The following is a 26,925-nucleotide window of genomic DNA, read 5'->3' on the forward strand; positions in this document are numbered from 1 at the left end:
ATTAGCTTATGGGGAAGTCGCAGACAGGGGTCAGTCGCGGACACCATGTTTCTTACCTGAGTGTTTCTTGAACAAGTATTGTAGCAGTTTCAACACAGCAGTTTAACTAAAGCACTACGTGGATACAAAAAGAACTCAAACTAACATTTGATCTTTCATTTCTTTTGAAGTCTGAGTCCCACTCTATCTTCCTTAAAAAATGATCCCTCTTCTCTTCCTTATCACATTAGTGTTCTCTGTCCACAAATTGTCCTTACTCTACCCCTCCTCTCTACCCCACAACTTATACATATCACCCTCGCTACTACCCTCTCCCTGTTACTGCACCCTTCGCATTCTGAAAATACTGATACCACGTGCTGACTTAAACACCAGGACAATGAGATATGTGCGCTCATATATATCCTTCTCCCATCTTACTTTCCTCATCCTCCTTCTCCTAACCTCTAGGGACATTTTCCCCAATTCTGGCCCTCCAATATCTAACTGCAACCCCCATATCCAGCACCCTTCCTCCTCTGACAACAGCTGCAATTCACTCAGTTTAATTTTTTATCCATCTGCTTCCAAAAACTATCCCCCCAATCTCATGTGCCCTCTGAAATGCACTCTCTGTCTGTAACAAACTCACATCTGTACATGTCTTTTTATCTCCCATTTCTTTATCATAATTGCCATTACTGGAACCTGGCTTCAAGATTTTGACTTGGCTTCTACCGCTGCCCTCAATCATGGTGGCCTCCACTGGACTCACTCACCAAGACCCAGTGGATGGAAAGGAGGTGGAGTTGGATACTTTCTATCTCCACTAAGCACCTTTCAAGTCCTTCCTACCCCTCCCTCTATATCCCTCTCTTCAGTATTCATCTGTTTTCTGTAGTTTCTCTTGGGATTGCTGTGATTTATCGCCCTCCTGCACCAGTATCACACTTCTCTGCCTGGTTAACCTATTTTCTCTCCTCTGAAATACCCACTATCATTCTTGGTGACTTTAACATCCCTGTTAATGTTAGCAGCCCAGCTACATCTCAACTTCTCAACATAACCTCATATTTTAACCTAACACAATGGACACACACTTCCACTCACTCTGATGGTAATACTTGTATTCTCCCATCTCTGCACTCCTGGCAACCTTACCAACGACCCCTTTTAATTTTTCTGATCACAAGCTCATCAGTTTCACATTATCCTTGTCTCCAACCATCTATCCCTCCAAGCCACAAACTAATACTTGTAGAAACCTTTGGCACTTTAATACTTCTCTTCTGTATTCTGCTATTGAACACCCCTATGACAAAGTCTCTCCCCTTTTCTGTCCTAACCTGGCCACCTCTGTCTACAACAGTTCACTCTCATCCTCACTGAAGACACTTGCTCCTCTAGCTACATGCAGAGTCAGGCCCCAACCATTACAACCTTGACAAACTGGTGACACCAGAAATCCCAAGAGACATTGCCATGCTCTTGAACAACAGTGGCATAAAACCAAATCTCTGCAGGACTTCACCCTATACAAATCTGCACTCTTAATAAGCAGCTCCTTCCTCCCTGCATCCAAACAAACCTACTTTGTTACTCTTATTAATAGCAGCTCTTCTCTATCTTTAACTCTTTGCTTTGTCTCCCACCCCCTCTACCCATCAACTCATTCACTGTCCAAAAGATTGACAATCACTTAAAAAACAAGATTGATGCAATATGTTAGGACACCTCTACTGTAGAGATATCTTCCCACTTAACATACCTTGGCTACTATTGAAGAGTAGGGATGAGCTGAACACCCCCCTGTTCGGTTCGCACTAGAACGTGCGAACAGGAAAAAAGTTCGTTCGAACACGCGAACAACGTTAAAGTCTATGGGACACGAACATGAATAATCAAAAGTGCTAATTTTAAAGGCTTACATGCAAGTTATTGTCATAAAAAGTGTTTGGGGAGCTGGGTCCTGCCCCAGGGGACATGGATCAATGCAAAAAAACTTAAAAACGGCCGTTTTTCAGGAGCAGTGATTTTAGTAATGCTTAAAGTCAAACAATAAAAGTGTAAAATCCCTTTAAATTTCATAGCTGGGGGGTGTCTATAGTATGCCTGTAAAGGGGTGCATGTCTCCCGTGTTTAGAACAGTCTGACAGCAAAATGACATTTCAAAGGAAAAAAGCCATTTAAAACTACTCGCGGCTATTGCATTGCCAGTCCGACAATACACATAGAAGTTCATTGATAAAAACGGCATGGGAATTCCCCACAGGGGTACCCCGAACCAAAATTAAAAAAAAAAAAAAAATGACGTGGGGGTCCCCCTAAATTCCATACCAGGCCCTTCAGGTCTGGTATGGATATTAAGGGGAACCCCGGCCAAAATTAAAAAAAGAAATGACATGGGTGTCCCCCTAAATTCCATACCAGACCCTTCAGGTCTGGTATGGATTTTAAGGGGAACCCCGCGCCAAAAAAAAAAAAAAGGACATGGGGTCCCCCCAAAAAACCATACCAGACCCTTATCCGAGCACGCAACCTGGCAGGCTGCAGGAAAAGAGGGGGACAAGAGAGCGGCCCCCCCTCCTGAACTATACCAGGCCACATGCCCTCAACATTGGGAGGGTGCTTTGGGGTAGCCCCCCAAAACACCTTGTCCCCATGTTGATGAGGACAAGGGCCTCATCCCCACAACCCTGGCCGGTGGTTGTGGGGGTCTGCGGGCAGGGGGCTTATCAGAATCTGGAAGCCCCCTTTAACAAGGGGACCCCCAGATCCCGGCCCCCCCTGTGTGAAATGGTAAGGGGGTACAAAAGTGCCCCTACCATTTCACTAAAAAACTGTCAAAAATGTTAAAAATGACAAGAGACAGTTTTTGACAATTCCTTTATTTTAATTCTTCTTCTTTCTTCTTTCTTCCTTCATCTTCTTCTTCTTCTGGTTCTTCTGGCTCTTCTGGTTCTTCCCCCGGCGTTCTCGTCCAGCATCTCCTCTGCGGCGTCTTCTATCTTCTTCTCCTCGGGCCGCTCCACACCCATGGCATGGGAGGAGGCTCCCGTTCTTCTCTTCATCTTCTTCTCTTCTTCATCTTCTTCATTTTCATCTTGGCCTGGTATGGTTCAGGAGGGGGGGCGCTCTCTCGTCCCCCCTCTTTTCCTGCGGCCTGCCAGGTTGCGTGCTCGGATAAGGGTCTGGTATGGGTTTTTGAGGGGACCCCACGCCGTTTTTTTTTTTTTTTTTGGCACGGGGTTCCCCTTAATATCCATACCAGACCTGAAGGGTCTGGTATGGAATTTAGGGGGACCCCCACGTCATTTTTTTTTTTTTAATTTTGGCGGGGTTCCCCTTAATATCAATACCAGACCTGAAAGGCCTGGTATGGAATTTAGGGGGACCCCCACGTCATTTTTTTAAAAATTTTGGTTCGGGGTTCCCTGTGGGGAATTCCCATGCCGTTTTTATCAATGAACTTCTATGTGTATTGTCAGACCGGCAATGTAATAGTAGTAGTTTTAAATGGCTTTTTCCTTTGAAATGTCATTTTGCTGTCAGACTGTTCTAAACACGGGAAACATGCGCCCCTTTACAGGCATACTATAGACACCCCCCAGGTACGAAATTTAAAGGAATATTACACTGTTATTGTTTGACTTTAAGCATTATTAAAATCACTGCTCCTGAAAAAACGTCCGTTTTTAAAAGTTTTTTTTGCATTGATCCATGTCCCCTGGGGCAGGACCCAGGTCCCCAAACACTTTTTATGACAATAACTTGCATATAAGCCTTTAAAATTAGCACTTTTGATTTTTCCCATAGACTTTTAAAGGGTGTTCTGCGGCATTCGAATTTGCCGCGAACACCCCAAATTGTTCGCTGTTCGGCAAACTTGCGAACAGCCAATGTTCAAGTCGAACATGAGTTCGACTCGAACTCGAAGCTCATCCCTATTGAAGAGATAACCAAACTTTTCTCAGATGCCCACCTAACCAAATGTCCCCTGTATCCTGCTCCCTCACAACTACTACACCTTCTTCTTCTATCCTATGCTCTCCCACTTATATCTTCAATCTCTTCCAATCTACTGGCACCTTCCCCTCCCCTCTAAAGCATGCACAGATCAACCCCATACTTAAAAAGCCCTCACGGGACCCCACCACCCTGAACAACTTAAGACCTATCTCATTGCTCCCATTCACTTCTAAACTTTTGGAGTGCTTAGTATATAACCGTCTGAGCTCCTACCTCTTTGAAAACAACCTTCTTGACCCCTTACAGTCTTGCTTTCACTCGCAGAACTCCACAGAAACTGCCCTACTAAAACTCACTAACAATTTACTAACTTCTGAAATCAACAGCCACTACTCCATGCTCTTTCTTCTAGACCTCTCTGCAGCCTTTGATACTGTTGACCACCCACTCCTTCTCAATAAACTCCACTCCTATGGCCTCCGAGATTCAGCTCTTTTCCTGGTTTAGCTCCTATCTATCACAATGTCACCTATAACTTTGTCTCCTCCTCTCCACTTTCTCTTTCTGTAGGGGACCTCAAAGGCTCTGTTCTTGGACCCCTTTTTCTACACTTCCTTTTTTTTTCACTTCATAACCTCCTACGGCTTCCAATACCATCTCTACGCTAGTGACACCCAAATCTATCTCTCTACACACCTCACTCCTTCAGTCTCCTCTCACATCTCAACTTAGTAACTTACATATCAGCATAGATGTTGCACCACTTCCTTAAATTAAATCTCTCTAAAACCAAGCTGATAATATTCCCTTCCGCCCGTGCCCTCCTCCATGACTTTTGCATCAAGATCAATAATACAACTATCAGTCCTTCCCCTCACACCAGTATACTAGGTGTATTCCTAGACTTTGACCAGTGCTTTGGGCCCCAAATTCAATCGCTGTGAGGGGGTTTCCTCCGGGTACTCTGGTTTCCTCTCACACTCTAAAGACATGCTGGTAGGTTAATCATAACCTGTCAAAATTGGCCCTATTATATGTATGAATGTGTGTACCTGAAATAAATAAATAAAATAAACACAGAGCTACAGTGCCTTGCAAAAGTATTCACCCCCTTGGCATTTTTCGTGTTTTGTTGCCTCACAACCTGGAATAACATGGATTGTTTGAGGATTTGCATCATTTTATTTACAGAACATGCCCACAACTTTGAAGATGTTTTTTTTTTATTGTGAAGCAAACAACAAATAGGACAAAATAACAGAAAAAGTCAATGTGCATAACTATTCACCCCCTAAAGTCAATACTTTGTAGAGCCACCTTTTGCAGCTATCACAGCTCCAAGTTGCTTTGGATAAGTCTATGAGCTTGCCACATCTTACCACTGGGATTTTTGCCCATTCCTCCTTGCAAAACTGCTCCAGCTTCTTTAAGTTTGCTGTTTTGCGCTTGTGAACAGCAATCTTTAAGTCTGACCACAGATTTTCTATTGGATTGAGGTCTGGGCTATGACTAGGCCATACCAACCCATTTACATGTTTCCCCTCAAACCGCTCAAGTGTTGCTTTAGCAGTGTGTTTGGGGTCATTGTCCTGCGTTTTTTTTGATGGCCAAAAAGTTCAATTTTAGTCTCATCAGACCAGAACACCTTCCTCCATACATTTTGGGAGTCTCCCACATGCCTTTTCGCAAACTCAAAACGTGCCATTTTGTTTTTTGCTGAGAGTAATGGCTTTCTTCTGGCCACTCTGCCATAAAGCCCAACTCTATGTAGTGTATGGCTTATTGTCGTCCTATGTACAGATACTCCAGTCTCTGCTGTGGAACTCTGCAGCTCCTCCAGGGTTACCTTAGGTCTCTGTGCTGCTTCCCTCATTAATGCCCTCCTTGCCCGGTCCGTGAGTTTTGGTGTGGGGCTGTCTCTTGGCAGGTTTGCTGTTGTGCCATGTTCTTTCCATTTGGTTATGATAGAGTTGATGGTACTCCTAGGGATCATCAAAGATTTGGATATTTTTTTATAACCTAACCCTGACTTGTTTGGAGAGTTCCTTGGTCTTCATGGCAGTGTTTGGTTAGTGGTGCCTCTTGCTGAGGTGTTGCAGCCTCTGGGGCCTTTCAAAAAGGTCTGTATATGTAATGACAGATCATGTGACGCTGCACACAGGTGGACATAATTTCACTAATTATGTGACTTCTGAAGGTAATTGGCTGCACCAGAGCTTTTTATGGGCTACATAACAAAGGGGGTACACACACATGCCAATTATCAGTTTTTTATTTCTGAAAAATAATTTTATGTATATATTTTTAATTTTACCTCACCAACTTAGACTATTGTGTTCTGATCCATCACATATAATTCAGATTAAAAAAAAAATTGAACTAAAGGCTGTAATGTAACACAATCCAATGGGGGTGAATACTTTTGCGAGGCACTGTATATGTATATATGTAAAAATGGGCTAAAACACTTCCTAATACTCCAATGTAAATACAAATTCTTTGATACTATAGATATCGTTAAATTAATCATTTTTAAACCTGCACAATGCATTTTTAAAAAAAATCATTGTTCTTTTGGGCTCAATTGTGAGGTTTTACGGTCCCCCCTACCACAAGCATAAACAAGCTCTTACTGAAACTAATGCAGCTCCTATGGAGCTAAGGAATAGTAAACATCAGTATATTCATTTTTTGTTGTTTGGTTTAGATACACTTTCTAAATAAAGAATAAGTTCTCCCTTGCAACTTTCCTTTAAAGCCAAAATCCAGGAATTATCTTTGTTACAAACTTACATTGCTCCAGCTTGGCACAATGTAATTATCCATACCGTATTTCTGGGGGGACCCTGGGTATGCTAAAAAACAAAATAGTTGCTTACACTACATATAATGATACCTGCGATCCTCCGGGTTCTTGTCAAGCAGCTTATCCTCTGTACACTGAACATGGGGGTTGTTCGTTCGACACCACTGCCATTCCGAGAATGCTTTGTTCTTTTTTCAATGAATTCCAGGCATTCTCTGGTTGGATAAAGGTAGTCTGAGATGTCATCAGCCCCTTATTTTGACCTCATCCAATCAGACTTTCATTCAATAAATAAAGAATAAGCCACCCTTACCACTTTCTGTTAAAGCCATACCCCAGGAATATTCTTTATTGCCAATTTACATTGGTTTAACTTGGTATGATGTCATTATTCATATGTTATATCTGGAAGACCTTTGGGGAAAACAGTGCAGTGGCCCTCGCTACATACAGCGATAGTCACGATCCTCCATGTTCTGGTTGAGTGGCTTTCTCACTATGCACTGTCGCCATGTAGAGAACATGTTTTTTTTCTCAATAAATGCAAGGTGTACCCTAACTGGAAAAGGATAGATCATCTGTCTTTATCTCCACTTCACCCAATCAGAGAACAGTCTGTATTCATCTTGTGTTCATTAAAAAAGGTACAAGGTATTCGTTGATGTGACCCTCTGTGTCCTGTATGCAGTGGTGAAGCCTTTCAAGTAGGACCTGGAAGATCACGACAACTATACCTGTATGTAGTGTGGGCTACTATAATGGTTTTCAGCATCCAAAGCAGCCATCCAGATATAACATATGGATAATTAAACCATGCCAAGCTGGACGAATGTAAGTTGGCAATATCGATAACTGCTGTAGTTCCACTTTAAATGTGACACTCAAGACAAGTGCGTGAACTAGTCTGTGGAGGTCAGATAAGTGAATAAACTAGTCTGTAGAGGTCAGATAAGTGAGTAAATTAGTCTGTGGAGGTCAGATAAGTGAGTGAACTAGTCTGTGGAGGTCATATAAGTGAGTGAACTAGTCTGTGGAGGTCAGATAAGTGAGTGAACTAGTCTGTGGAGGTCAGATTTCACAGTGGATACTGCGTAAACCCTTGACATGTTGTTCAATCTATTTTGATTACATGTTTGTTGTGACATTGCTATGCCTTTCCATCAGTCCTAGGATCTCCTATGAGGCTGTTAAAAGTTTTCCACCCTCTTACAATGTCAAAGAGTAACTTCATCCTTATCATAAAATGACAAGCAAGGTACCTTTAGAAATGTTTGGTTATGGCAAACTACAAATAGAAACTAATTGCAGGCTTTTTATTATTTGTATACCTAAGGGTCCTTTCACACTGGGGCGGGGGCAGCGTCAGCGGTAAAGCGCCGCTATTGTTAACGGCACTTTACCGTCGGTATTCGGCCGCTGGCGGGGGGCGGTTTTACCCCCGCTAGCGGCCGAGAAAGGGATAAATACCACCACAAAGTGCCTCTGTAGAGGCACTTTGCCGGCAGTATAGCAGCGCTGTCCCATTGATTTCAATGGGCAGGAGCGGGGAAGGAGCGGTGTATTCACCGCTCCGAAGATGCTGCTAGCAGGACTTTTTTTCCTGTCCTGCTAGCACACTGCCCAAGTGTGAATGCCCTCGGGGCTTTCACAGCGGAGAGACAGCAGCGGCTGTTTCGGGTCGGTTTGCAGGCGCTATTTTTAGCGCCATAGCGCCTGCAAACCGCCCCAGTGTGAAAGGGCCCTTATTTTTCTTCTCCTCCCCATTCTTCTCACGGTGGCAATTTTTACTAAAGACAGATTAATTTATCTCCCTTTACTTCCTGAAACTTTGCCTGGACTGCATCCTGGAACATGCAACAGGAACTTCCCAGGATGCATTTGTGAGACTAGGGTACATCACCTGTGCTCCAAAAAAACAGAAAATGGAAAACAGTAATTTTAAGCAAAATAAAAAAATGTTTGTTTAACTAATGAATGTAAGATGATTTCACATCAGTATGCAGAGCTGTATGCTGATATGATTTTTAGTGAAAGGGGGAAAAGAGATCTGAGAAAAGAGACATGCAATAGTGATTACAACTCACACTACTCAGCCTGTTAGGGTTGCCAACTGTCCAGGATTCACCCAGACAGTCCGGGTTTCAGTCTGCCTGAAAAACGGACACATTATTCAGATTGGGCTGTGGCTACCCAAGTAACCAAGATAGTCAAATCTGTTGCCGTCCAGAAGCTGCGGGTGTCTGTCTGGGGACAGGTTCGGCATCACTGGAGGGCAGGATGATGATGTCAGCAGGAACAGTTTTGCCACAACTACTGTTCACCACAGCGCGCATAGCTACTACTCTCCTTTGGGCATCCAAAGGTGTCCCAGGTCTTTTAAAATCCTAAAAATTGGCCCTGTGCTGCTAAAGTCTTTGGGTTTGGCTTGAAGAAAAGGTGACAACCCTAGTGCTTGTGCTTTTTGAAAATTGATTTCAAAGCAGGCTAAAATGCTGTAACTGAAATTTCATTTTACTAACCTTTTAATTTTTATTTTAAAGCAACCCTGTCACTGAAAAACACATAAGACTCAAAAAGCTCCTTTAGGTCAGGAGAGATTATATTTACCTGGTACAGTGTTCGTTTGTGGAATCTTTTCTCTGTTGCACATCACTGCTGCCTCAAAAATTTTTTACCAGCCTCTATACAGTATTTTCTCAAAGCTGCCTGATTCAGCTGTAAAGCAGTAAAGCAAATATTCCATGAGTGGATCAGATATGTATATCTTTTCTTCCTTTACAGAAATGTTTTGGTTTGAATTTTTGTAGCATCAAGGTCACTTCAAAATGTGTTCTGCTTTCAGTTCCCAAACAATTACACCCTGATATAGAACAGATAAAATAATGAGTAGGCCTTTGAACGTTTTTTTATGAACATTGTGGTTTGCAAGTGGTTTACGGGGATTATGGCTGAAGATTCCAGCCATAACCCTGGTATCGTTTTCTACAGCCAGTAGCTGGCTTTGTCAGGAAAACGTTCTGAGTGGCTCATGAGCCGCTGGAGTGCTTTCAGGAGCGACGGGAGGGGACATCTCCCCCTCCCCTCTCTCTCTCCGATGGCTGGTCACACAGACGATCAAAGAGTACACCCGCTTTGATCACCTCTATGGCCTTGAAGAACCTGAGCCAATGTCATGACGGCACTTCCGGTCCAGGCTAATAAATATTTTTTTTATCTTTACAGCAAAAGAAAGAAAGTAAAGAAGAGTTTTTTGACCCTAGATGTCTCCATAAAGAGGTCCTGCCATCCTTATTTCTATTACAAGGGATGTTTACATTCCTTGTAATAGGAATAAAAGTGATAAAAAAAATGTAAGTGACAGTGTAAAAAAAAAAAAAGAAAAAAGGAAAATAAATAAGATTTTTTTTTTTAAAGTGCCCCCATCTGTCCGTGCTCACGAGCAGAAGCGAACGCATACATAAGTTGCGCACACATGTGTAAACAGTTTTGGCACCACACATGTGAGGTGTCACCGCAAACGTTAGAGCAAGAGTAATAATTCTAGCACTAGACCTATTGTGTAACTCTAAATGGGTAACCTGTAAAGGCGTTTAAAACCTCGCTCATGAAGACTTTAAAGGTACCATAGTTTGTCGGCCTTTCCACGAGCACGGGCAATTTTAAAGAGCGACAAGTTAGGTATCTATTTACTCGGTGTAACATCATTGTTCATATTTTACAAAAAAATAAACTGTGGTAAATATTGTGTTTTTTTTAAAAATTCTTTAAAGTGTATTTTTTCCCAAAAAATTGCGTTCGAGAAATCGCCGTGCAAATACGGTGACATAAAAAATTGCAATGATCGCCATTTTATTCCCTAGGGTCCCTAGAAAAGTAAAGTGTATAATGCTTGGGGGTTATAAATAATTTTCTAGCAAAAAATATTGATTTAAACTTCTAAACAAAAAGTGCCAGAAAAAGCCTGGTCTTAAAGTGGTTAATATACTATCAAGTCTGTAAACTGTTTGCTATACACATGCTCTACTTTTCATTTTGCAGCTCTAGCGAACATTCCCAATACAAAGAAAAACTCTTAAACCAACAGAAACCTCATTGTGATTGTAGCACTACCCCCTAGAGAGCCACTGATTTTTTGGTCCCTCTATTCCTGCACAGCCAGACTACACACCAACTTCCAGACAGAGTCATTAATCAGTCCATGGGCTTGTTTTTGTTGTATTATTGAGGGAAATCAACTGGGATATGAATGAGGAATTATGGAATGCTCAATCTGAACTTGGTAGAACAGCTTGATGACAAACTCTATGTACAACAAGAATTGCAGATCCTAGACTGTACATCCTCCAGAATAATGTCAGTCTCTAATGGATCAGTAGCAAAGTTCCTCTTTCAGGAGCTCTATGTTTCTCTACAGAAAAATACCAGTCCACCTTGCTGCATTGAAAAGTGTCCCAGAGCAAGGGATTTAGGTTAGCTGTGACACTGTCCCAAGGAAATCTGGCTACGTTTTGCATCTGGCAGCCTTCTCTGTTATTGGCCCTGGGGGTGATCAGGTAGAGGTGCTCACACTGCCCATTGAATCCTGCTACTTTGGATAAGACTGCTGTTCAGGCTTTCTTCTGTTCAGGTCTTCCCATGCTAAACAGGGTGTCTCTTGGATAAGACTGAAGGGTGGTGGAGATCCCTCTCTCCAGCTTTCTCTCCTTCCTCAGCTCCTGCCTGGAGGCAGAACCCCTCAGCCCCAGGGTCCCCTCCCAGGCCTCAGGACTCCAGCATCAGCATTCCATCCCCCCCCCCCCCCGACAACAACAACTCCAACTGGCCAGGCTCTTTATTATTTATGGGCCCCTACTTACCACCTTGCCAGGCCTCCTGCCTCCTCCAGGCCATCAAGCAGAATTTGGTAAATGCTGGTCATTATTTTTAAAGAAAAAAAAATGTAATCAAAAAAAGAAAGAATCTGTGTGGTTGCTACACAAGACATTTTGTAATTCATTGTTAGTAAAATTACTTACATTACCCACATATTGTTTCTACCACTTATGAAGCCATTACATTGAAGTAGAAGTGAACAATGGAAACTATGGTAACGTAGTGGATGTTCTCTACAATGTTTATATAATTATATACAGAATATCTCCAGGAGTCTCATTTCCTGTGTGTGTGATTGCCTTATTGCTTTTCCCAGAATCTGTCAAGAGTGTACAGTAAATTCAGAAACTCCATTCAAAGTCTTTAGTTTGGTAAACTTTCCTTTGGTTAGGATCCAACATGTCTGGAGGGATGCTGAGATACAGACTGTCTTTTTGGAACTTTTGGACTGATTACGAGACTGTAACAGGCAGTGCCTTCCATTTAGCAGAATGTTTTAGGAAATCTGAGGGAGTTATTAGAATGACTGCGCATATTAAGAGAACAGATCAAGGTAATTATCTTCAATGGAGTTTTCTAAAATTCTTACACTGTATTCTACTCGTCTTGAGAAAACTGTATTTTTTTTCAACAAAGCGGATTTTCAATTTAAACATGATAATTACTTAAGCAGAGTTCCACCCAGAAATGGAACTTCCGCTGATCGGATAACCCCCCCCTCCAGTGTCACATTTGGCACCTTTCAGGGGGGGAGCAGATACCTGTCAAATCCAGGTATTTGTTCCCACTTTTGGCGAAAGAGTGCCGCACATTGCACAGCGAACTACGTAATGTCCAGCCCCTCCGCCTTCCCCCCCTCTGTCTTCTGGGAGACACACAGGTCCCAGAAGACAGCAGGGACCATTCAGAAAACGCAGTGCGACTCGCATATGTGCAGTAGAGCAGGAATGGCGGCGGCAGCACCTGTGAGTCGATCCGAAGATCAGCTTCGGGTGCCAACATCGCGGGCTCCCTGGACAGGTAAGTGTCCATATATTAAAAGTCGGAAGCTACAGTATACACCAAATTCTGCTTGATATGCCACATATGAGAAAGTTAAAAAAATACTCCTCTCCCATGAAAAATAGATATAGGCCCAGGATATTTCTTAATTTGTAAGATTTATGATTTTATAGTGCCGTTATGGAAGAAGGTCTAAAAATAAATACATAAATAAATAACGATTACAAATGAAGGACACAATAAAAAAAAAAATGGTAAAAAACAAAAAGAGAGAGAGTAAATCTTCACGTTGGAGGCACAGACAGCAATACAAACCAACAGAGGTTTTAACACACCCCATTTTATCCTAAAGTTTGAAAAAAAAATTAGGCAAAAAGATATTTACATGAATTTGCAGCTAATAAAAAAAACCCTAATTAAACGAAAAAACAACAAAGATTTTGAAAAAAAAACAAATTTTTTTCTTAGTTTCTATTATAAAATAAAATTTTAAATTTGTAAAGTTTTGCAAACTGAATAACCCTTTCTTCATTTGCAGACAAAATTATTATTTGTCGGTTGAAAGCGAATTGGCCAATAACTGACAGAATAAACTTGTTTCCATGATCATTTCCATGATCGTAGTGACCATTGGATAACAAAAAAACATATATAAATTATACAAGACAGAATATTCTTATAGTTTTGATTACAACATACACATATATTAGAGTGAATACAATCAGTGCAAAGAGAAAATTGGCAAAGATTAAATGCAGCTGAATACTAAAAGATTTTTCACGTAATCCAACAGTCGATATTATACAAAGGAGTGCAGCACAAAATTAGGGCTCATTAAAACATTTCATATATAATAAAAAGTCCATATAAATTCAAATAAAACCAAAAGCAGAAGCTGAACTAACAGTCCCAGCAAGCAAAGAGTCACGGTGAGAAATTTCAATGCAAGGGTGACTTTCCCTATACCTCCAGCACACTCGCTTTGCTCACCTCTAGGAGTGGACCACTAAGTTAACAGATGGTCAACAACACATGTCCCATATGGGCATAATCTCCAAATAGGATCCAGATCCACCGTTTGATATCCCAGGGATATAATATTAAGAGAGAAACAGAATCTAAGCGCACACTGATTATTTCCTTTTAAAATAGCTTTATTTAACAAACAAATGGCTACTCACATGGGCTTCAAAGAAACAGCGCAAATAGGAGCAGACACCTTAAGCATGGAGGTCCAGGATGACAGTGGGTGACCTCAGAACGTGGCTCCTTCCCCCGTTGGGGGAATGAGCCCTAATTTTGCGCTGCACTCCTTTGTACACATATACACTTTAGTTGAAACGGTAAAAGTTTTTGCTTCGGATCCATGAACATTAGCCGGGCCCATGGTCAGAATAGTCTGTAAGGTTGGGTCCACTAACGGCACGATTGTCAAACAATCTTTCCTGAAAAATGACCAGTTTTGGCCAAAATTCTGTGCGTGTATAGCCAGCATTAGGTCAAAATGTATTCTGCTACATTTCTTTGACAAAAATAACCCAAATCGGTGTATATTATTTAGTTTGTGTGAAAGTTATAAAGTCTACAAATTATGATATATATATATATATATCTGAAAACTGATCAATCCTGTTCTCCTGACTACCTATCTCATTTCTTGAGGCCCTAAAATGACAGGACAGTACAAATACCCCCAAAATTTTTTTTTAAAGCATATAGTCCAAGGTATTTAGTAGGAGCCATAATGATTTTTTCAAGTTGTGAATTTATGGCATAATTCTTTGATGATGAAATGAAATAGCATGTGCTTTTTTGTTGTGAATAATAATATTATTTCTCACACACAGCATAGGCATACTTACAATTATATCCCAAAAAACATTCTGCTACTTCTATTGAGTATGGGGATACCACATGTGCGAGACTTCTTCAGAGCCTAACCGCATAGAGAGGCCAACCTTAAGACTTTCTAGGGGCATAAGTTACGCATCTAATTTTCTGACTACCTATCACATTTTCAGAGGCACCAGGGCAGTGGAAACACCTACAAAATGACCACATTTTAGAAAGAAAACACCCCAAGATATTTTTTAAGAGGCATAATGAGTCTTTTTAAGATGTATTTTATTATTTTGATGTCCTTGGCAAGCATCCACCAGAGTATTGTAAGCAGAGAAAACATCCTTTGTTTTGTTTTCTATGTGAGATACTCTATATTGCAGTTCTTGTATTGAAGCATTTACAGGAGCCATCATTTTCATCATATCTACATGTAATGAATCTCTCAAGGATATCAGCATATCCTTCAGATTGACTATAGACACTGGTTGGAGTGAGGAAGGAAATTGTTCCAGAGGAGGTTGCAGGTAGTGACTCTGTACATTGCTTTCAGTGTCACTATTATCTCCCTGCAGCTCACCTTGTTTGGCTTTTTTTTTATCATTTAATTTTTATTGAAAATTTTGGTAGTACATAATAAGCATAGTATAATAAATAACATGCTGAACTTTGAGAAGGAGAATTTGCTTCCCAGGAATATCAAGGGAATGCTACTAACAGAAAAATAGGAACCTATGGACACAGGTTATGTACATTATAATACAGTAGTACATTGGTTTCAGGTGTAAACATCAAAATGAAACTTTCTCTCTACCCAAATTTCCCATTGCTTACCAAATGTAGCTGTGTAGCGTTCTTATGAGAGAACATTTTCTCAAAAGATTATTGAACATTCACCAGATCTATATATAGAAATGGGATTTCACCATGTCAGAACAGTGTGTTGTTGCCACATCCCTGTTGTATAGTAAAAAAAAAGAAGAATCCCCTTGATTGGGACTTTTTAGGCAACAACCACACAAAAGAGTAAAGTAGAAAAATATTTATTATAGTACAAAAAATAGATCATTTGCAAATATGATGATCGTTAAAAACATATCATATCATATCAAAAAGATAGAACGAAAACTAGACAAAAAAACAAGACAATTTACATAGCAAGATAAAGATACTCTCCAGTGATTAAGTATTCTCTTCGGTACCAACGCGTTTCTGGTTCAAGCCCTTTGTCAGGAGTATTGGATAGGAGAATATGTAGTCAGAAATTTGTCTAATAAAATGCAAAATAAAAAATGAAAGGAACATATCATAGCAAAAAAACATGGATATTGGCAACCATAACATTAACATGGACATGAGATAATTTGAGGGACACCTACCATGTGGTATGTTCTACTATGCAACTAAAAAAAAAATTACTAGAGCACTGCAGGAGCTGGCCAAGCGACCCCACGAAGTAAAATGATTCCCCAAAGTAGAGGAACTCTCTTATTTGTTGGGTGATCAAAGAGAAAAAATATCACATATGGAGGGTGTAGCCAGGAGGTGGTGATATACTACATGGAAAAACAAAAAACATAAAAAGAGAAGAAGTCAAAAAAAGTATGAATAATGGAAATAAGAACAAGAAAAAAGGGGATAGGAAAAAAAAGGAGAAAAGAAAAGAAAGGAAGAAAAGAAGGGGGGGGGTGGGAGGAAAGGGAAGGAAAGAGAGGGGGGAAAGGGGGAGAAAAGACGTAGGGATTGGTTGTGCATATATGTCGGCTGCTGCGATTAGTCTTGTTTATTTTTAAATAAACAAGACTAGTCACAGCAGCCGACATATATGCACCACCCATCCCCACGTCCTTTCTCCCCCCTTCCCCCCTTTCCTTCCCTTCCTCCCTCCCTTCCCCTTTTTTCCCGTCCCCCCTCCTCCTTCCCACCCCTCCCGAAACCCCACCCCCGCCCCACCCCCGCCCCACCCCCTCCTTTTCTTTCTTTCTTTTCTTTTCTCCTTTTTTTTATTCATAGTTTTTTTGACTTCTTCTCTTTTTATGTTTTTTGTTTTTTCCATGTAGTATATCACCACTTTCTGGCTACACCCTCCATATGGGATATTTTTTCTCTTTGATCACCCGGCAAATAAGATAGTTCCTCTACTTTGGGAAATCATTTTACTTTGTGGGGTCGCTTGGCGGGCTCCCATTGATGCTAGCTCCTGCAGTGCTATATTAATCTTTTTTCTAGTTGCATAGTAGAACATACCACACCTACCAGGTGTCCCTCAAATTTTCTCATGTCCATGTTACTTTTATGGTTGCCAATATCCATAATTTTTTGCTATGAAATGTTCCTTTCATTTTTTATTTTTTATTTTATTAGACAATTTTATGACTAAATATTCTCCTATACAATACCTCTGACGAAGGGCTTGAACCAGAAACGCGTCGGTTCCCGGAGAGAATACTCAATCACTGGAGAGTATCTTTAATACTGTTCCATGCTTGCTATGTAAATTGTCTTTTTTTTGTCTAGTTTTCGTTCTGTCTTTTTGATATGATATGTTTTTAATGATCATCATATTTGCGAATGATCTATTTTATGTACTATAATACATATTTTTCTACTTTACTCTTTTGTGTGGTTGTTGCCTAAAAAGTCCCAATCAAGGGGGTTCTTCCCATTCACCAGATCTAGAACTTTAGAAGGGTTAGGTGCCAGGTTCTTGGTCCAGTGCCCTGCTATTACTGTTTTTTGCTGCAACGAGGACATGAAGTATTACTGTTTTAAAAGTGCAATGGAACCCCTCAGTACCCAAATGAAGAATGGCTAATGCAGTGTTCGGTTTGGTCAGGACCCCAGAGAACTCTAAAATGATAGAAAAGCTTAAGCCCAGAAGATGTGGGAAAGATTTCCAGTCTGTCCACATACTCTCTAGCGGGGGGGGGGGGGGAGTGGGCTGCAGAGAACTCTGATAGGGTGTCAAATACCAATGAGTGAATATTTTTTGCGTTTTTTTTTCCCAGTGGGAGATGCAGTGAGACATAAAGTAATTACATCGTAGAGGACCATTGTTCTGTGGTGAAGGATTGATTGAGGTCAGTTTCCCATTTTACCATTGGAGGGCTTTTGCTGAACACCTATTTGTTTTGTAGAGTGTTGTAAAAAAGAGAGATGCCCTTTTGTGTAGAGTTGGAGGACTGTAGAAACTGCCATATATTTATTGGAATCTCCATGGCAGGAGGAAGTTATTTATTGAATAAGCTAAATAATCTCAAATGGAGGAAGCTAGTGGATTTAGGTATATTATGTGTCGAGACCAGAGACTCTATGTCTTTAATGGTGTAGCTATAGAGTATTTCATCCACCCAATATATGCCTGCATCTATCCATTGTCTGAGAGAACGATAGTGAATTAGAATTTTCGGAGTCTCTAGTGAGTATCTAATATGATATAAACGTGTCTCCTGGGGTGTCTGGAATAATAATTTCTTCCACGCCATAATTGAAATGCGTGTAGTTATGGGGAGTAGGTTCTGATTAATGGGTCTCCAAGATTCTCCAAGAATCTTCTAGGAGAAGAAGATGGAGACTAGAGGTTTGAGATAGCAAAATGTATATCATTTATGTGCAGGAACCACTGTCTAAAGTGGGCAAGTTGGGAAGCCTGGAAGAAGTCCTCAATATCTGGAAGGCATATACCTCCTACCTGTCTGTATTTGATAAGATGTTGGTATTGGCCTCATGTACGTATACCATTCCAGAGGATATATCTCAAAATGGATTTCATCATGGAGAGGAAGGGGATGGTGTTTGAATTGGTAGTGTGCAAAACATGTATAAGTATTTTCAGAAGGATTTGCATTTTAAATGTCACTAACCTTCCTACCCATGATAATTCTACTTTAGAGAAGCATTGAAGCTCCTGTCAAATATCCGAGATAAGAGGCTTATAGTTGGTATCGGCCAATTGGGACACAGAAGACGTCAATAGAATACCTAAGTAGGGGATGCTATGTTCCTCCCAAGTGAAGGGGAATTGACTTTTTAATAGGATACTTTGTAATAGGATTGAATCACTTGAAAGGAAGTGAAATAAGGGGTTTAGACATGATAAGGATCACATCATCAGCGAAAAGGTTGATAACATGGGGGTTTCATTTAAATCAGAATCCAGAGATATGTGTATGATAACGGATAGTTTCAGCTAGTGGTTCTATCATGAGGTTAAATATTGATGGGGAAAGGGGGTACTCCTGATGTGTACCACAGGAAATTTGAAATTGTTTAGAGAGTATTCCTGATGTGAACACATGGGCAGAGGGTGTGGAGTAAAGTGCCAAAATTGCTGAGAGAATAGTGCCTCTAAAACCAAACTTGGACAATACTGCTGACATGCTGCATCTATAGAAAGAAGCATAGAAGGCGTTTGGCTCATCTCTGCATGATAAATAACATCTATTATTCTTCTAGTAGCATCAGAGGCCTGCCTCCCATTCGTAAAGCCTAACTGGTTGGACTTGATTAGATGTAGTAAGATATCTAAAAGGCATTTTGCAAGCAGTTTGGCATAAATCTTAATATCCAAGTTCAGTAAGGAGATTGGGTGAAAATTTGCAGGAGTGGTAGAGTCTTTCCCTTTCCCTGGTTTGGAAAGAGTGACCACACGAGCAGCTAGCATTTGTGAAGGAAAGACGGCAGTGGTTGATGCCTTAGCGTATATCAGTTGTAGATGGGGGGAAAGAACTTATGTGAGACCATCTGGACCAGGGGATTTGCTTAATGGCAAAGAGTCAATAATTTTAATTATTTACGTAGAAGTAATTGGTGCGTTAAGGGGTGCTTATTGCGAATCAGTCAAGGTAGGGAGATTTAAATTGTGCAGAAAAGCTTGTATGTCAGCTTCTGATGGTTGAGAAGTATCTGCGTCTGTTTTTAAATTGTACAAGCAATCATAATAATCCGCAAATGCGTCCGCTATAGCTTGGGGTGTTGGAGTCGTTCATGGGAGTGAGGATGATAAATTTAGGGGATTCTCATTTTAGCTCTCTGTGCTTTTAATCTACTCACCAGGAACTTCCCCACTTTATTATTGTGAGCATAGTATTGCAATTTGAGATGCTTAATATAAGAATCGTGACGTTCGCACAACAATCTCCGTAGATTGGTTGCCACTTTCAGCAAAGCGGCCGCGTTCGACCGAGGGTGATTGTTTGTTTTGTTCTTCTAACATGTGATTCTCTCGCAGGAGAATGTTTTTTGGCCCTTGAACCTAACTGAATCAGCAGGCCATGGACATATGTCTTATGGGCATTCCACACAGTATATACAGTATATTGGTCTCAGGGAGATATTTGTGTGAGAAAAACTCCTGAATTTGGGTAGTGAGCTTTAAGCGGTTTTCAGGGTTTTGCAATTGAATTATTACATCGCCATATAAACATATTTGGACAGGTGCCCTCTCCTCTATCGTCAGATAGATAGCTGCGTGGTCAGACCACGAGATATCAGCTATCGTGGAAGAGGCCACCTTACTCAGCAACCATTTGTCAACTAAGAACATATCTAATAGTAAGAGTTATGCAGTGAGGAGTAGAAAGTGAAGTCATGCTCATTCGCATTAAAGCATCTCCATACATCATGGACATCCTCCTTGTGTATGAGCCCTTTCAGGGAAGGGGAATGCCGTTTTGAGGGAGAGGAGATGTCCATGGATGGGTCAGCCACAAGATTAAAGTCCCCATAAATAACCAAATGGCCCTGCCGCACCCTGGATATTTTAACAAAGAGCTTGACAATAAATCTCAATTATTCATAGTGCAAACAAGTATATTATATCTGCCGTCTGGGTCAAGTACAGAGGTTGTAAGTTAAAAGGATACCGGGTCTTTTATAGCAAACAACACCCCCATCTTTTTCACTGGAAAGGAGGACAGAAAGACATGAGGAAAACATTTATGAGAGCACTTGGGCGTATATCTACTGTCAAAGTGGGTCTCATGCACAGCAATCAGGTCAGATTTGGAGGAAATTGCAATTGCCAAAGCGAGTGCCGTTTTGCCGGGTGATTTAGGCCCCAGACATATAGAGAAATTATTTTAGGTCCCATAAGGAAAGAGTTGACTGATGTAGGATTGGTTGATGAAAAACTGAATCAGATAAGAATCACTGGCATTGAGAAAGGACAGGACTGTGCTTGTTGCTGGAACAGATAGATGTGTCATAGGTTGCAGATTGGGTAGATGAGCAACGTCGACATTCCTGAGGATGCAGACAAGGCTTGTAGAGAAGTGTGGTGAAGAACAGCGAACAAGGAAGAACAAACTGCGTCCAAAAACATCCAGCACAAACGTGTATGTCAGTAGTGCAAAACATGTAACAGAAGATGTAATTGACTCCTGAGAAGAGGGACCTTGTGGTCTCCGAATAAAACTGTAACATAGATAAAAAAGGTTCAAAAGAATTAACAGTTGCAGTTAAGAAAAAAAGGGGGTTGAGTCAGGGGTGGAGGGTACTCCTATTTACTCCGGATTCTGCTTCTGGAACAGGGCTATGTTGTAAATAGTTGCATCTAGGTTTTTCGTAAGGAAGAGGATTTCTTTGGTACTACTTGCAATTCCGATGATACATGGTTGGGTGCCTGTCTCGGAGATGGTGCAGGAAGTGACTGCACCTCAGGAATGATTCCCCATGATGTAAGGAGTTTCAGACTGTCCTCCATGGAAGAGACTATATGCGATTTGCCTTTATGGGCTATGCTCAATTTGGCTGGATATTTCCACATAAAAGCCAAGTTGTTATTTCTTAGTGCTTTGGTGATAGTGTTAAGATTCCGTCTGCACTGTAAATAAATTGAGAAAAGTCCTGCAAAACTTGTAGGTTTGCGGCTTGCGCTGGTAGTTGATCCACTTGGCAGAAGGCTTACAATATTTGTTTCCTTTTGGAAAAAAATGTACGCGTAACAAGACATCCCTTGGTACTTCTGATGGTAGGAAGCGTGGCTTGGAGATACGGTGCAGCCTATCAATAGTGAGACCTGCCGACGTGAGGTTGGGTGCTACTGCTTTGAAGAGATCATGAACAAAGTTGGGCAGTTGTTGTGCTTGGACAAATTCCGGAATCCCCCTATTTTTTTAATTGTTACAACTTGCTCTGTCCTGCAAATCCGCAAGTTTGGCTTGATCAAAAAAAGGTCATATTGTTGGGCAGAATGGAAGTCCACCAGTGTATTAAAGGAAGAAGTCACCTCACACATCTTGTCTTCCATATTTCCCACTCTTTCCCCTAGATCCTGTATTTCTGCTTTGCCCTGAGGAATAGCTGAGATAAGATCAGATTTAAGGGAGGAGCGGAGAGAGAGTAACATCTCTTTTAGAGTAACATCTGATATGGGCTGACCAGTAGTGGGAAAAGCCTCAAATGGATCATGCTGAGACTGCATAGGGGTTTCTGGTATGCAGTATTGCTACCTCAGAGCTAAGACAGCATCTGTATCCTCATTAGAAGCACTCCTGAGCCTTGATTTTGCGTGGCTGCGGATGGAAGGAGTAGATTGGCCTGCCAATAAGGGGTCATTCACTGGCCCCATCACTGTCTCCCCTTCCTCGAGATGTAAATCAGGAGCCAACACTAGAGCCCTGGGTGCATGGAAGGGAAGAAACTAGAGAGTTTCTTCACTGGGACTGGCTCCTGTCTTCTCCTCCGCATACCTCCTGATAACTGAGACAGTCGGCTGGCCAAGAGGGCACAGTGTGACCACACAGGGAGTCTAGATGTGGCAGTAGATGGTATGTTTCTCTATGCCTGAGCAGAGCTCCAAGTCTATGCAGCCATCACGTTGAGCGGTCGCCACGCCCCCCTTGTTTGGCTTTTTAAAATTTAGCTGGGCTGCGTGTCAATAGGCTGTCAGGGGCGGATAGTGCACTGTCCACCTGTGTGGCTCGGCAGATAGAGGTACATAATGATGATGTGGAACCGCCGGTCTCTGAGGAGGAGTCCTCATCATCTGTGATGCATAAGGCCAGATCAGCACCATCTAGCCGGAGCAAATAGATCTGTCAGCTTTTGAGGCGCTGACCTCAAGGACTTCCTCTTAAGCATGCTGCCAGGTGTGTATGCGATGTGGGCACTCGTGAGGAGTACATAACAGGTACCCCAGTTGCTTATCGCTGTGCGGTATAAGGAGCTGTCCTCGGTGCCAGCAGGACACACCCCCCTTTAAGGTGTATTTTATTTGCCTCACATTTTTGGAAAATACAGAAAGAAAATTAAATAAAAAATGTATACAAGTTATCAAATGATAGGATATCTCAAACACACTGTATAGGTATACTGAGAAATACTTCCCAAAACACATTGTACTGTGGTATAGCGATACCACATGTGTTAGACACTTTCACAGCCTAACCACATTGGGGCCCAGAATCTAAGGATCACCTTAAAACTTTCTAGGGACATAAGTTAAGCATTTAATTTGCTGATTACTTATCACTTTTTTGGAGGCCCTGGAGCAACAGAACAGTAGAAACACCCACAAAATGATTGTGCAGAAAACAGTGCTATGGGAGGGGCCCAGCAGGCCCACCCACTACAGGCTACTACTACTAGAGGGAGTAGATACAAGAGCGGTCACCGTGCACAATGGGAGAGTGATGCAGTGGCTGGTCTTTACAGGAGGCTCCTGCACAGAGGACTGGATTACTGCACAGATCTGGGAGAATTATACAAAGTAATTGAAGATTCAAGTAAGAATACACACAGCTCTTGCACTTGGACAATATTTGTTTATACTGGAGTTCAGCTATAACTATGCCTCATAGTTCCATTAGTGTTTATTATTTGGATACAAACAGTATATAATAAACCTATGTCAGTGGTTAAGCTAGGAGGAAGGCTGTCAACTTTTTTTTAGTTATATAGAGGAACGAGGCACGACTGCCCTCCCTCTCCGGCCCTCTTTGCTATAGCAATAGAGTAGGTGGCAGAGGCTCTCCGGACTTCCCCTGATATTCGGGGATTACAAATTCGAGGGCTGGAAGAGAGGGTAGCTCTATATGCAGATGATATGCTGCTATTCCTCGGGGATGCGGGTCCATTGCTACAAGGAGCTTTAAAAATTCTAAATACATATTCACAATTTACAGGGCTTAAAGTAAATAGGGGTAAATACCTACTGTTTGCGATCGATCAAGGAGCGCTGGATATGGCTTTTTCAGATCTGCCATTACAACGGGGTAACAGAATTTAAATACCTTTACGACAGGTTGGGGATTTCTTTATGTTGAATTTAAATGCAGCAGTACAGGAATTTAAGAGGAAATTGAAAGTTTGGGAGACCTTGCCACTTTCACTACTAGGACGCATACATTTAATAAATTCTTCCTAAATTTTTATATTTGTTTAGAAATTCACAACAATGGTTACCAAAATAGCTTTTTATACAATTAAACTGTATTTTTTCCTCATTTTTATGCATAAATAAACTACCCAGAATTAAATTAACTACACTTATGCATCCTTTGGCACAGGGGGGACTGGCCTTCCCAGACTTTAATAAATATTATTTAGCAGCACAGCTGGTAATGGCAGGTGCATGGTTAAACCCAGATAAATATAACCCTGCGACAATGTTAGAGGCGGCAGTGGTACAATCTACTGAAGCACTTCAGGCACTGCTGTTCTGAGGGTTAAAATCTGTATACGATCTGACACTTTGATGGAAACTACTATAAAATTATGGAGAGCCGGCTTAGTGGGGGAAAAATATATTACGGAGATTTGGTCTCCAAATACTCTGTGGAGGAATCCTCAGTTGCCCCATTTAAATTCTATCCAAGATCCAGGAGCTTGGACTAAATTTAATGTCAACAAGTTATCCCAGGTGGTGCAAAGAGAAACAATGATATCCTTTTCAGGAATGATAGAACTCTGGAATATTCCAGGAAGTTATGTGTTTAGATATATGCAGCTTGCCCATGCTCTTTCTGACCAATTTCCTCAAGGTTTTTCTGCAATTGACAGAATCAGGATTAGAACAAATAACTAGAAGAAGAAGGGAAAAGAAATCAATATCAACTTTGTATACTTATTTGGTGAAAACTGTATTATTAGATATAAGTAAGTTAAAAGAATGTTGGATGAGAGATGGCCCAAAATTAGAGGAGGAGAATTGGGAGGAGATATGGGGATTCCCTTTCCAGATATTAGTCTCACTTCGAGACAAGCTTATATAATTCAAGATAACACATAGAATATATTATACACCTTATAGATTATATAGAATGTGCCCATTGAACCCTAAGAATTGTTGGAGATGTGGGTACACTCCAGGAGATTTTTTTCCATATATTCTGGTCTTGTCCTGCTATACCGGTATTTTGGAGAAAGGTTATAAGGGTAATCACTACGGTTACATCAGTGGTTTTAGAACAGGATGCTGAGATTTGTCTTTTGGGTTTGGTAGGAAATAACATCCCCACTAGGGCAAAGGGAACACAATTAAGTCTGTTGCTTTTCTACATGAGAAAGGCAATATTACTAAATTGGAAAAAAACAGAAACTCCCTCATTAGCCTTTTGGAAATACTTAGCAAATGACAACTTTCCGCTGTATAGAGAAACATATTGTAATAGACGATGCAAGGAAAAATATGGGAGAGTTTGGGAAAGCTAGATAGTGCAACCTACAACGGCTTCTGGAAAACCTAAAGCGTGAACAGCTAAAATGATAACAAAGAAAGTAATGTGATGTTGGATAGGAAAGTGAAGGGGAACAACAAACCACACGAAGGTTTAGGGGGAAGAAATGTTTTTTTTTGTTGTAATCAATATTAAGAAAAGTTATGTGAAAGCTCCTGCGAGAGTGGCAAAGTTGAAGATTAAAAGTATATGTTGTAACATGTTTTTTCTATTGGAAAATTAATACATAGATTTTGGAAAAAAAACTATGCCTCATATGCTTGTCTGTTAGAGTGTAAGGACCCTGTAAACTTTATGTAGGTTTATTATTTCTCAGAAGGGTTTGCTGACATTCTAAAACCATGATAAAGTTGTTGCATGTGATCCTTTTTAATATAGGCTGTGCATCTATCCGGCTGGAATATTTTTCATATACATGTAGGGCCATTCCATCTTTCTACCTGAGGAGGCACACATATTTCTATTGTCTCCAGAACAGGCCACTGGTGAAATAATTGTGCAACTTGCTCACCCTAAAATGCATCTAAGGGTTGTTTTTCTAATAGATCTTTTGCTTACATCTTCTCCATTTTTAAAGTTAGACGTGACTGAGTAGGGATGGACATTGATTCAAAGTGTTCAAAAAACTATGGAGTAGGGATGAGCCGAACACCCCCCTGTTCGGTTCGCACCAGAACATGCGAACAGGAAAAAAGTTTGTTCGAACATGCGAACACCGTTAAAGTCTATGGGACACGAACATGAATAATCAAAAGTGCTAATTTTAAAGGCTTATATGCAAGTTATTGTCATAAAAAGTGTTTGGGGACCTGGGTCCTGCCCCAGGGGACATGGATCAATGCAAAAAAAAGTTTTAAAAACGGCCGTTTTTTCAGGAGCAGTGATTTTAATAATGCTTAAAGTCAATCAATAAAAGTGTAATATCCCTTTAAATTTCGTACCTGGGGGGTGTCTATAGTGTGTCTGTAAAGGGGCGCATGTTTCCTGTGTTTAGAACAGTCTGACAGCAAAATGACATTTTTGTGACGTCACGGGGAATGCCACAGGGAAGTCCCGTCAAGTCACCGTGCGTCAGAGGGGAGCGGGGTCACCGGGTGGCCCCGCCCCCCGTTATTTAAGAACTGTCAGACGAGGAGCGCCGTCACACAGCGGGAGCCTCCCTCCATGCCAGCATGGATTGCGGAGCGGCCCGGAGAAGAAAATGAAGAAGAACAGAAGAGAAGAAAAGAAGAAGAGAAGAGCGGGAGCCTCCCCCCTATGCCATGGGTGCGGAGCGGCCCGAGGAGAAGAAGATAGAAGACGCCGCGGAGGAGATGCTGGACGAGAACGCCGGAGGAAGAACCAGAAGAGCCAGAAGAACCAGAAGAACCAGAATATGAAGGAAGATAGAAGAAAGAAGAAGCATTTAAATAAAGGAATTGTCAAAAACTGTCTCTTGTCATTTTTAACATTTTTGACACTTTTTTCGTGAAATGGTAGGGGTACTTATGTACCCCCTTACCATTTCACACAGGGGGGGGGGCCGGGATCTGGGGGTCACCTTGTTAAAGGGGGCTTCCAGATTCCGATAAGCCCCCCGCCCGCAGACCCCCACAACCACCGGCCAGGGTTGTGGGGATGAGGCCCTTGTCCTCATCAACATGGGGACAAGGTGTTTTGGGGGGCTACCCCAAAGCACCCTCCCAATGTTGAGGGCATGTGGCCTGGTACGGTTCAGGAGGGAGGGGGGGCCGCACTCTCGTCCCCCCCACTTTTCCTGCGGCCTGCCAGGTTGCGTGC

The 26,925-nt window shown here is 41.4% G+C and overlaps 1 protein-coding gene across 1 annotated transcript in view; it reads left to right on the plus strand.

Annotated features, from left to right (window-relative positions):
• Positions 1-26,925, plus strand: part of EPYC (epiphycan) — a 77,756-nt gene that overhangs the window by 10,286 nt on the left and 40,545 nt on the right. The window lies entirely within an intron of this gene.

The sequence above is a fragment of the Aquarana catesbeiana genome, linkage group LG03 (assembly GCF_042186555.1).
Source record: "Aquarana catesbeiana isolate 2022-GZ linkage group LG03, ASM4218655v1, whole genome shotgun sequence".
Taxonomy (NCBI): Eukaryota; Metazoa; Chordata; class Amphibia; order Anura; family Ranidae; genus Aquarana; species Aquarana catesbeiana.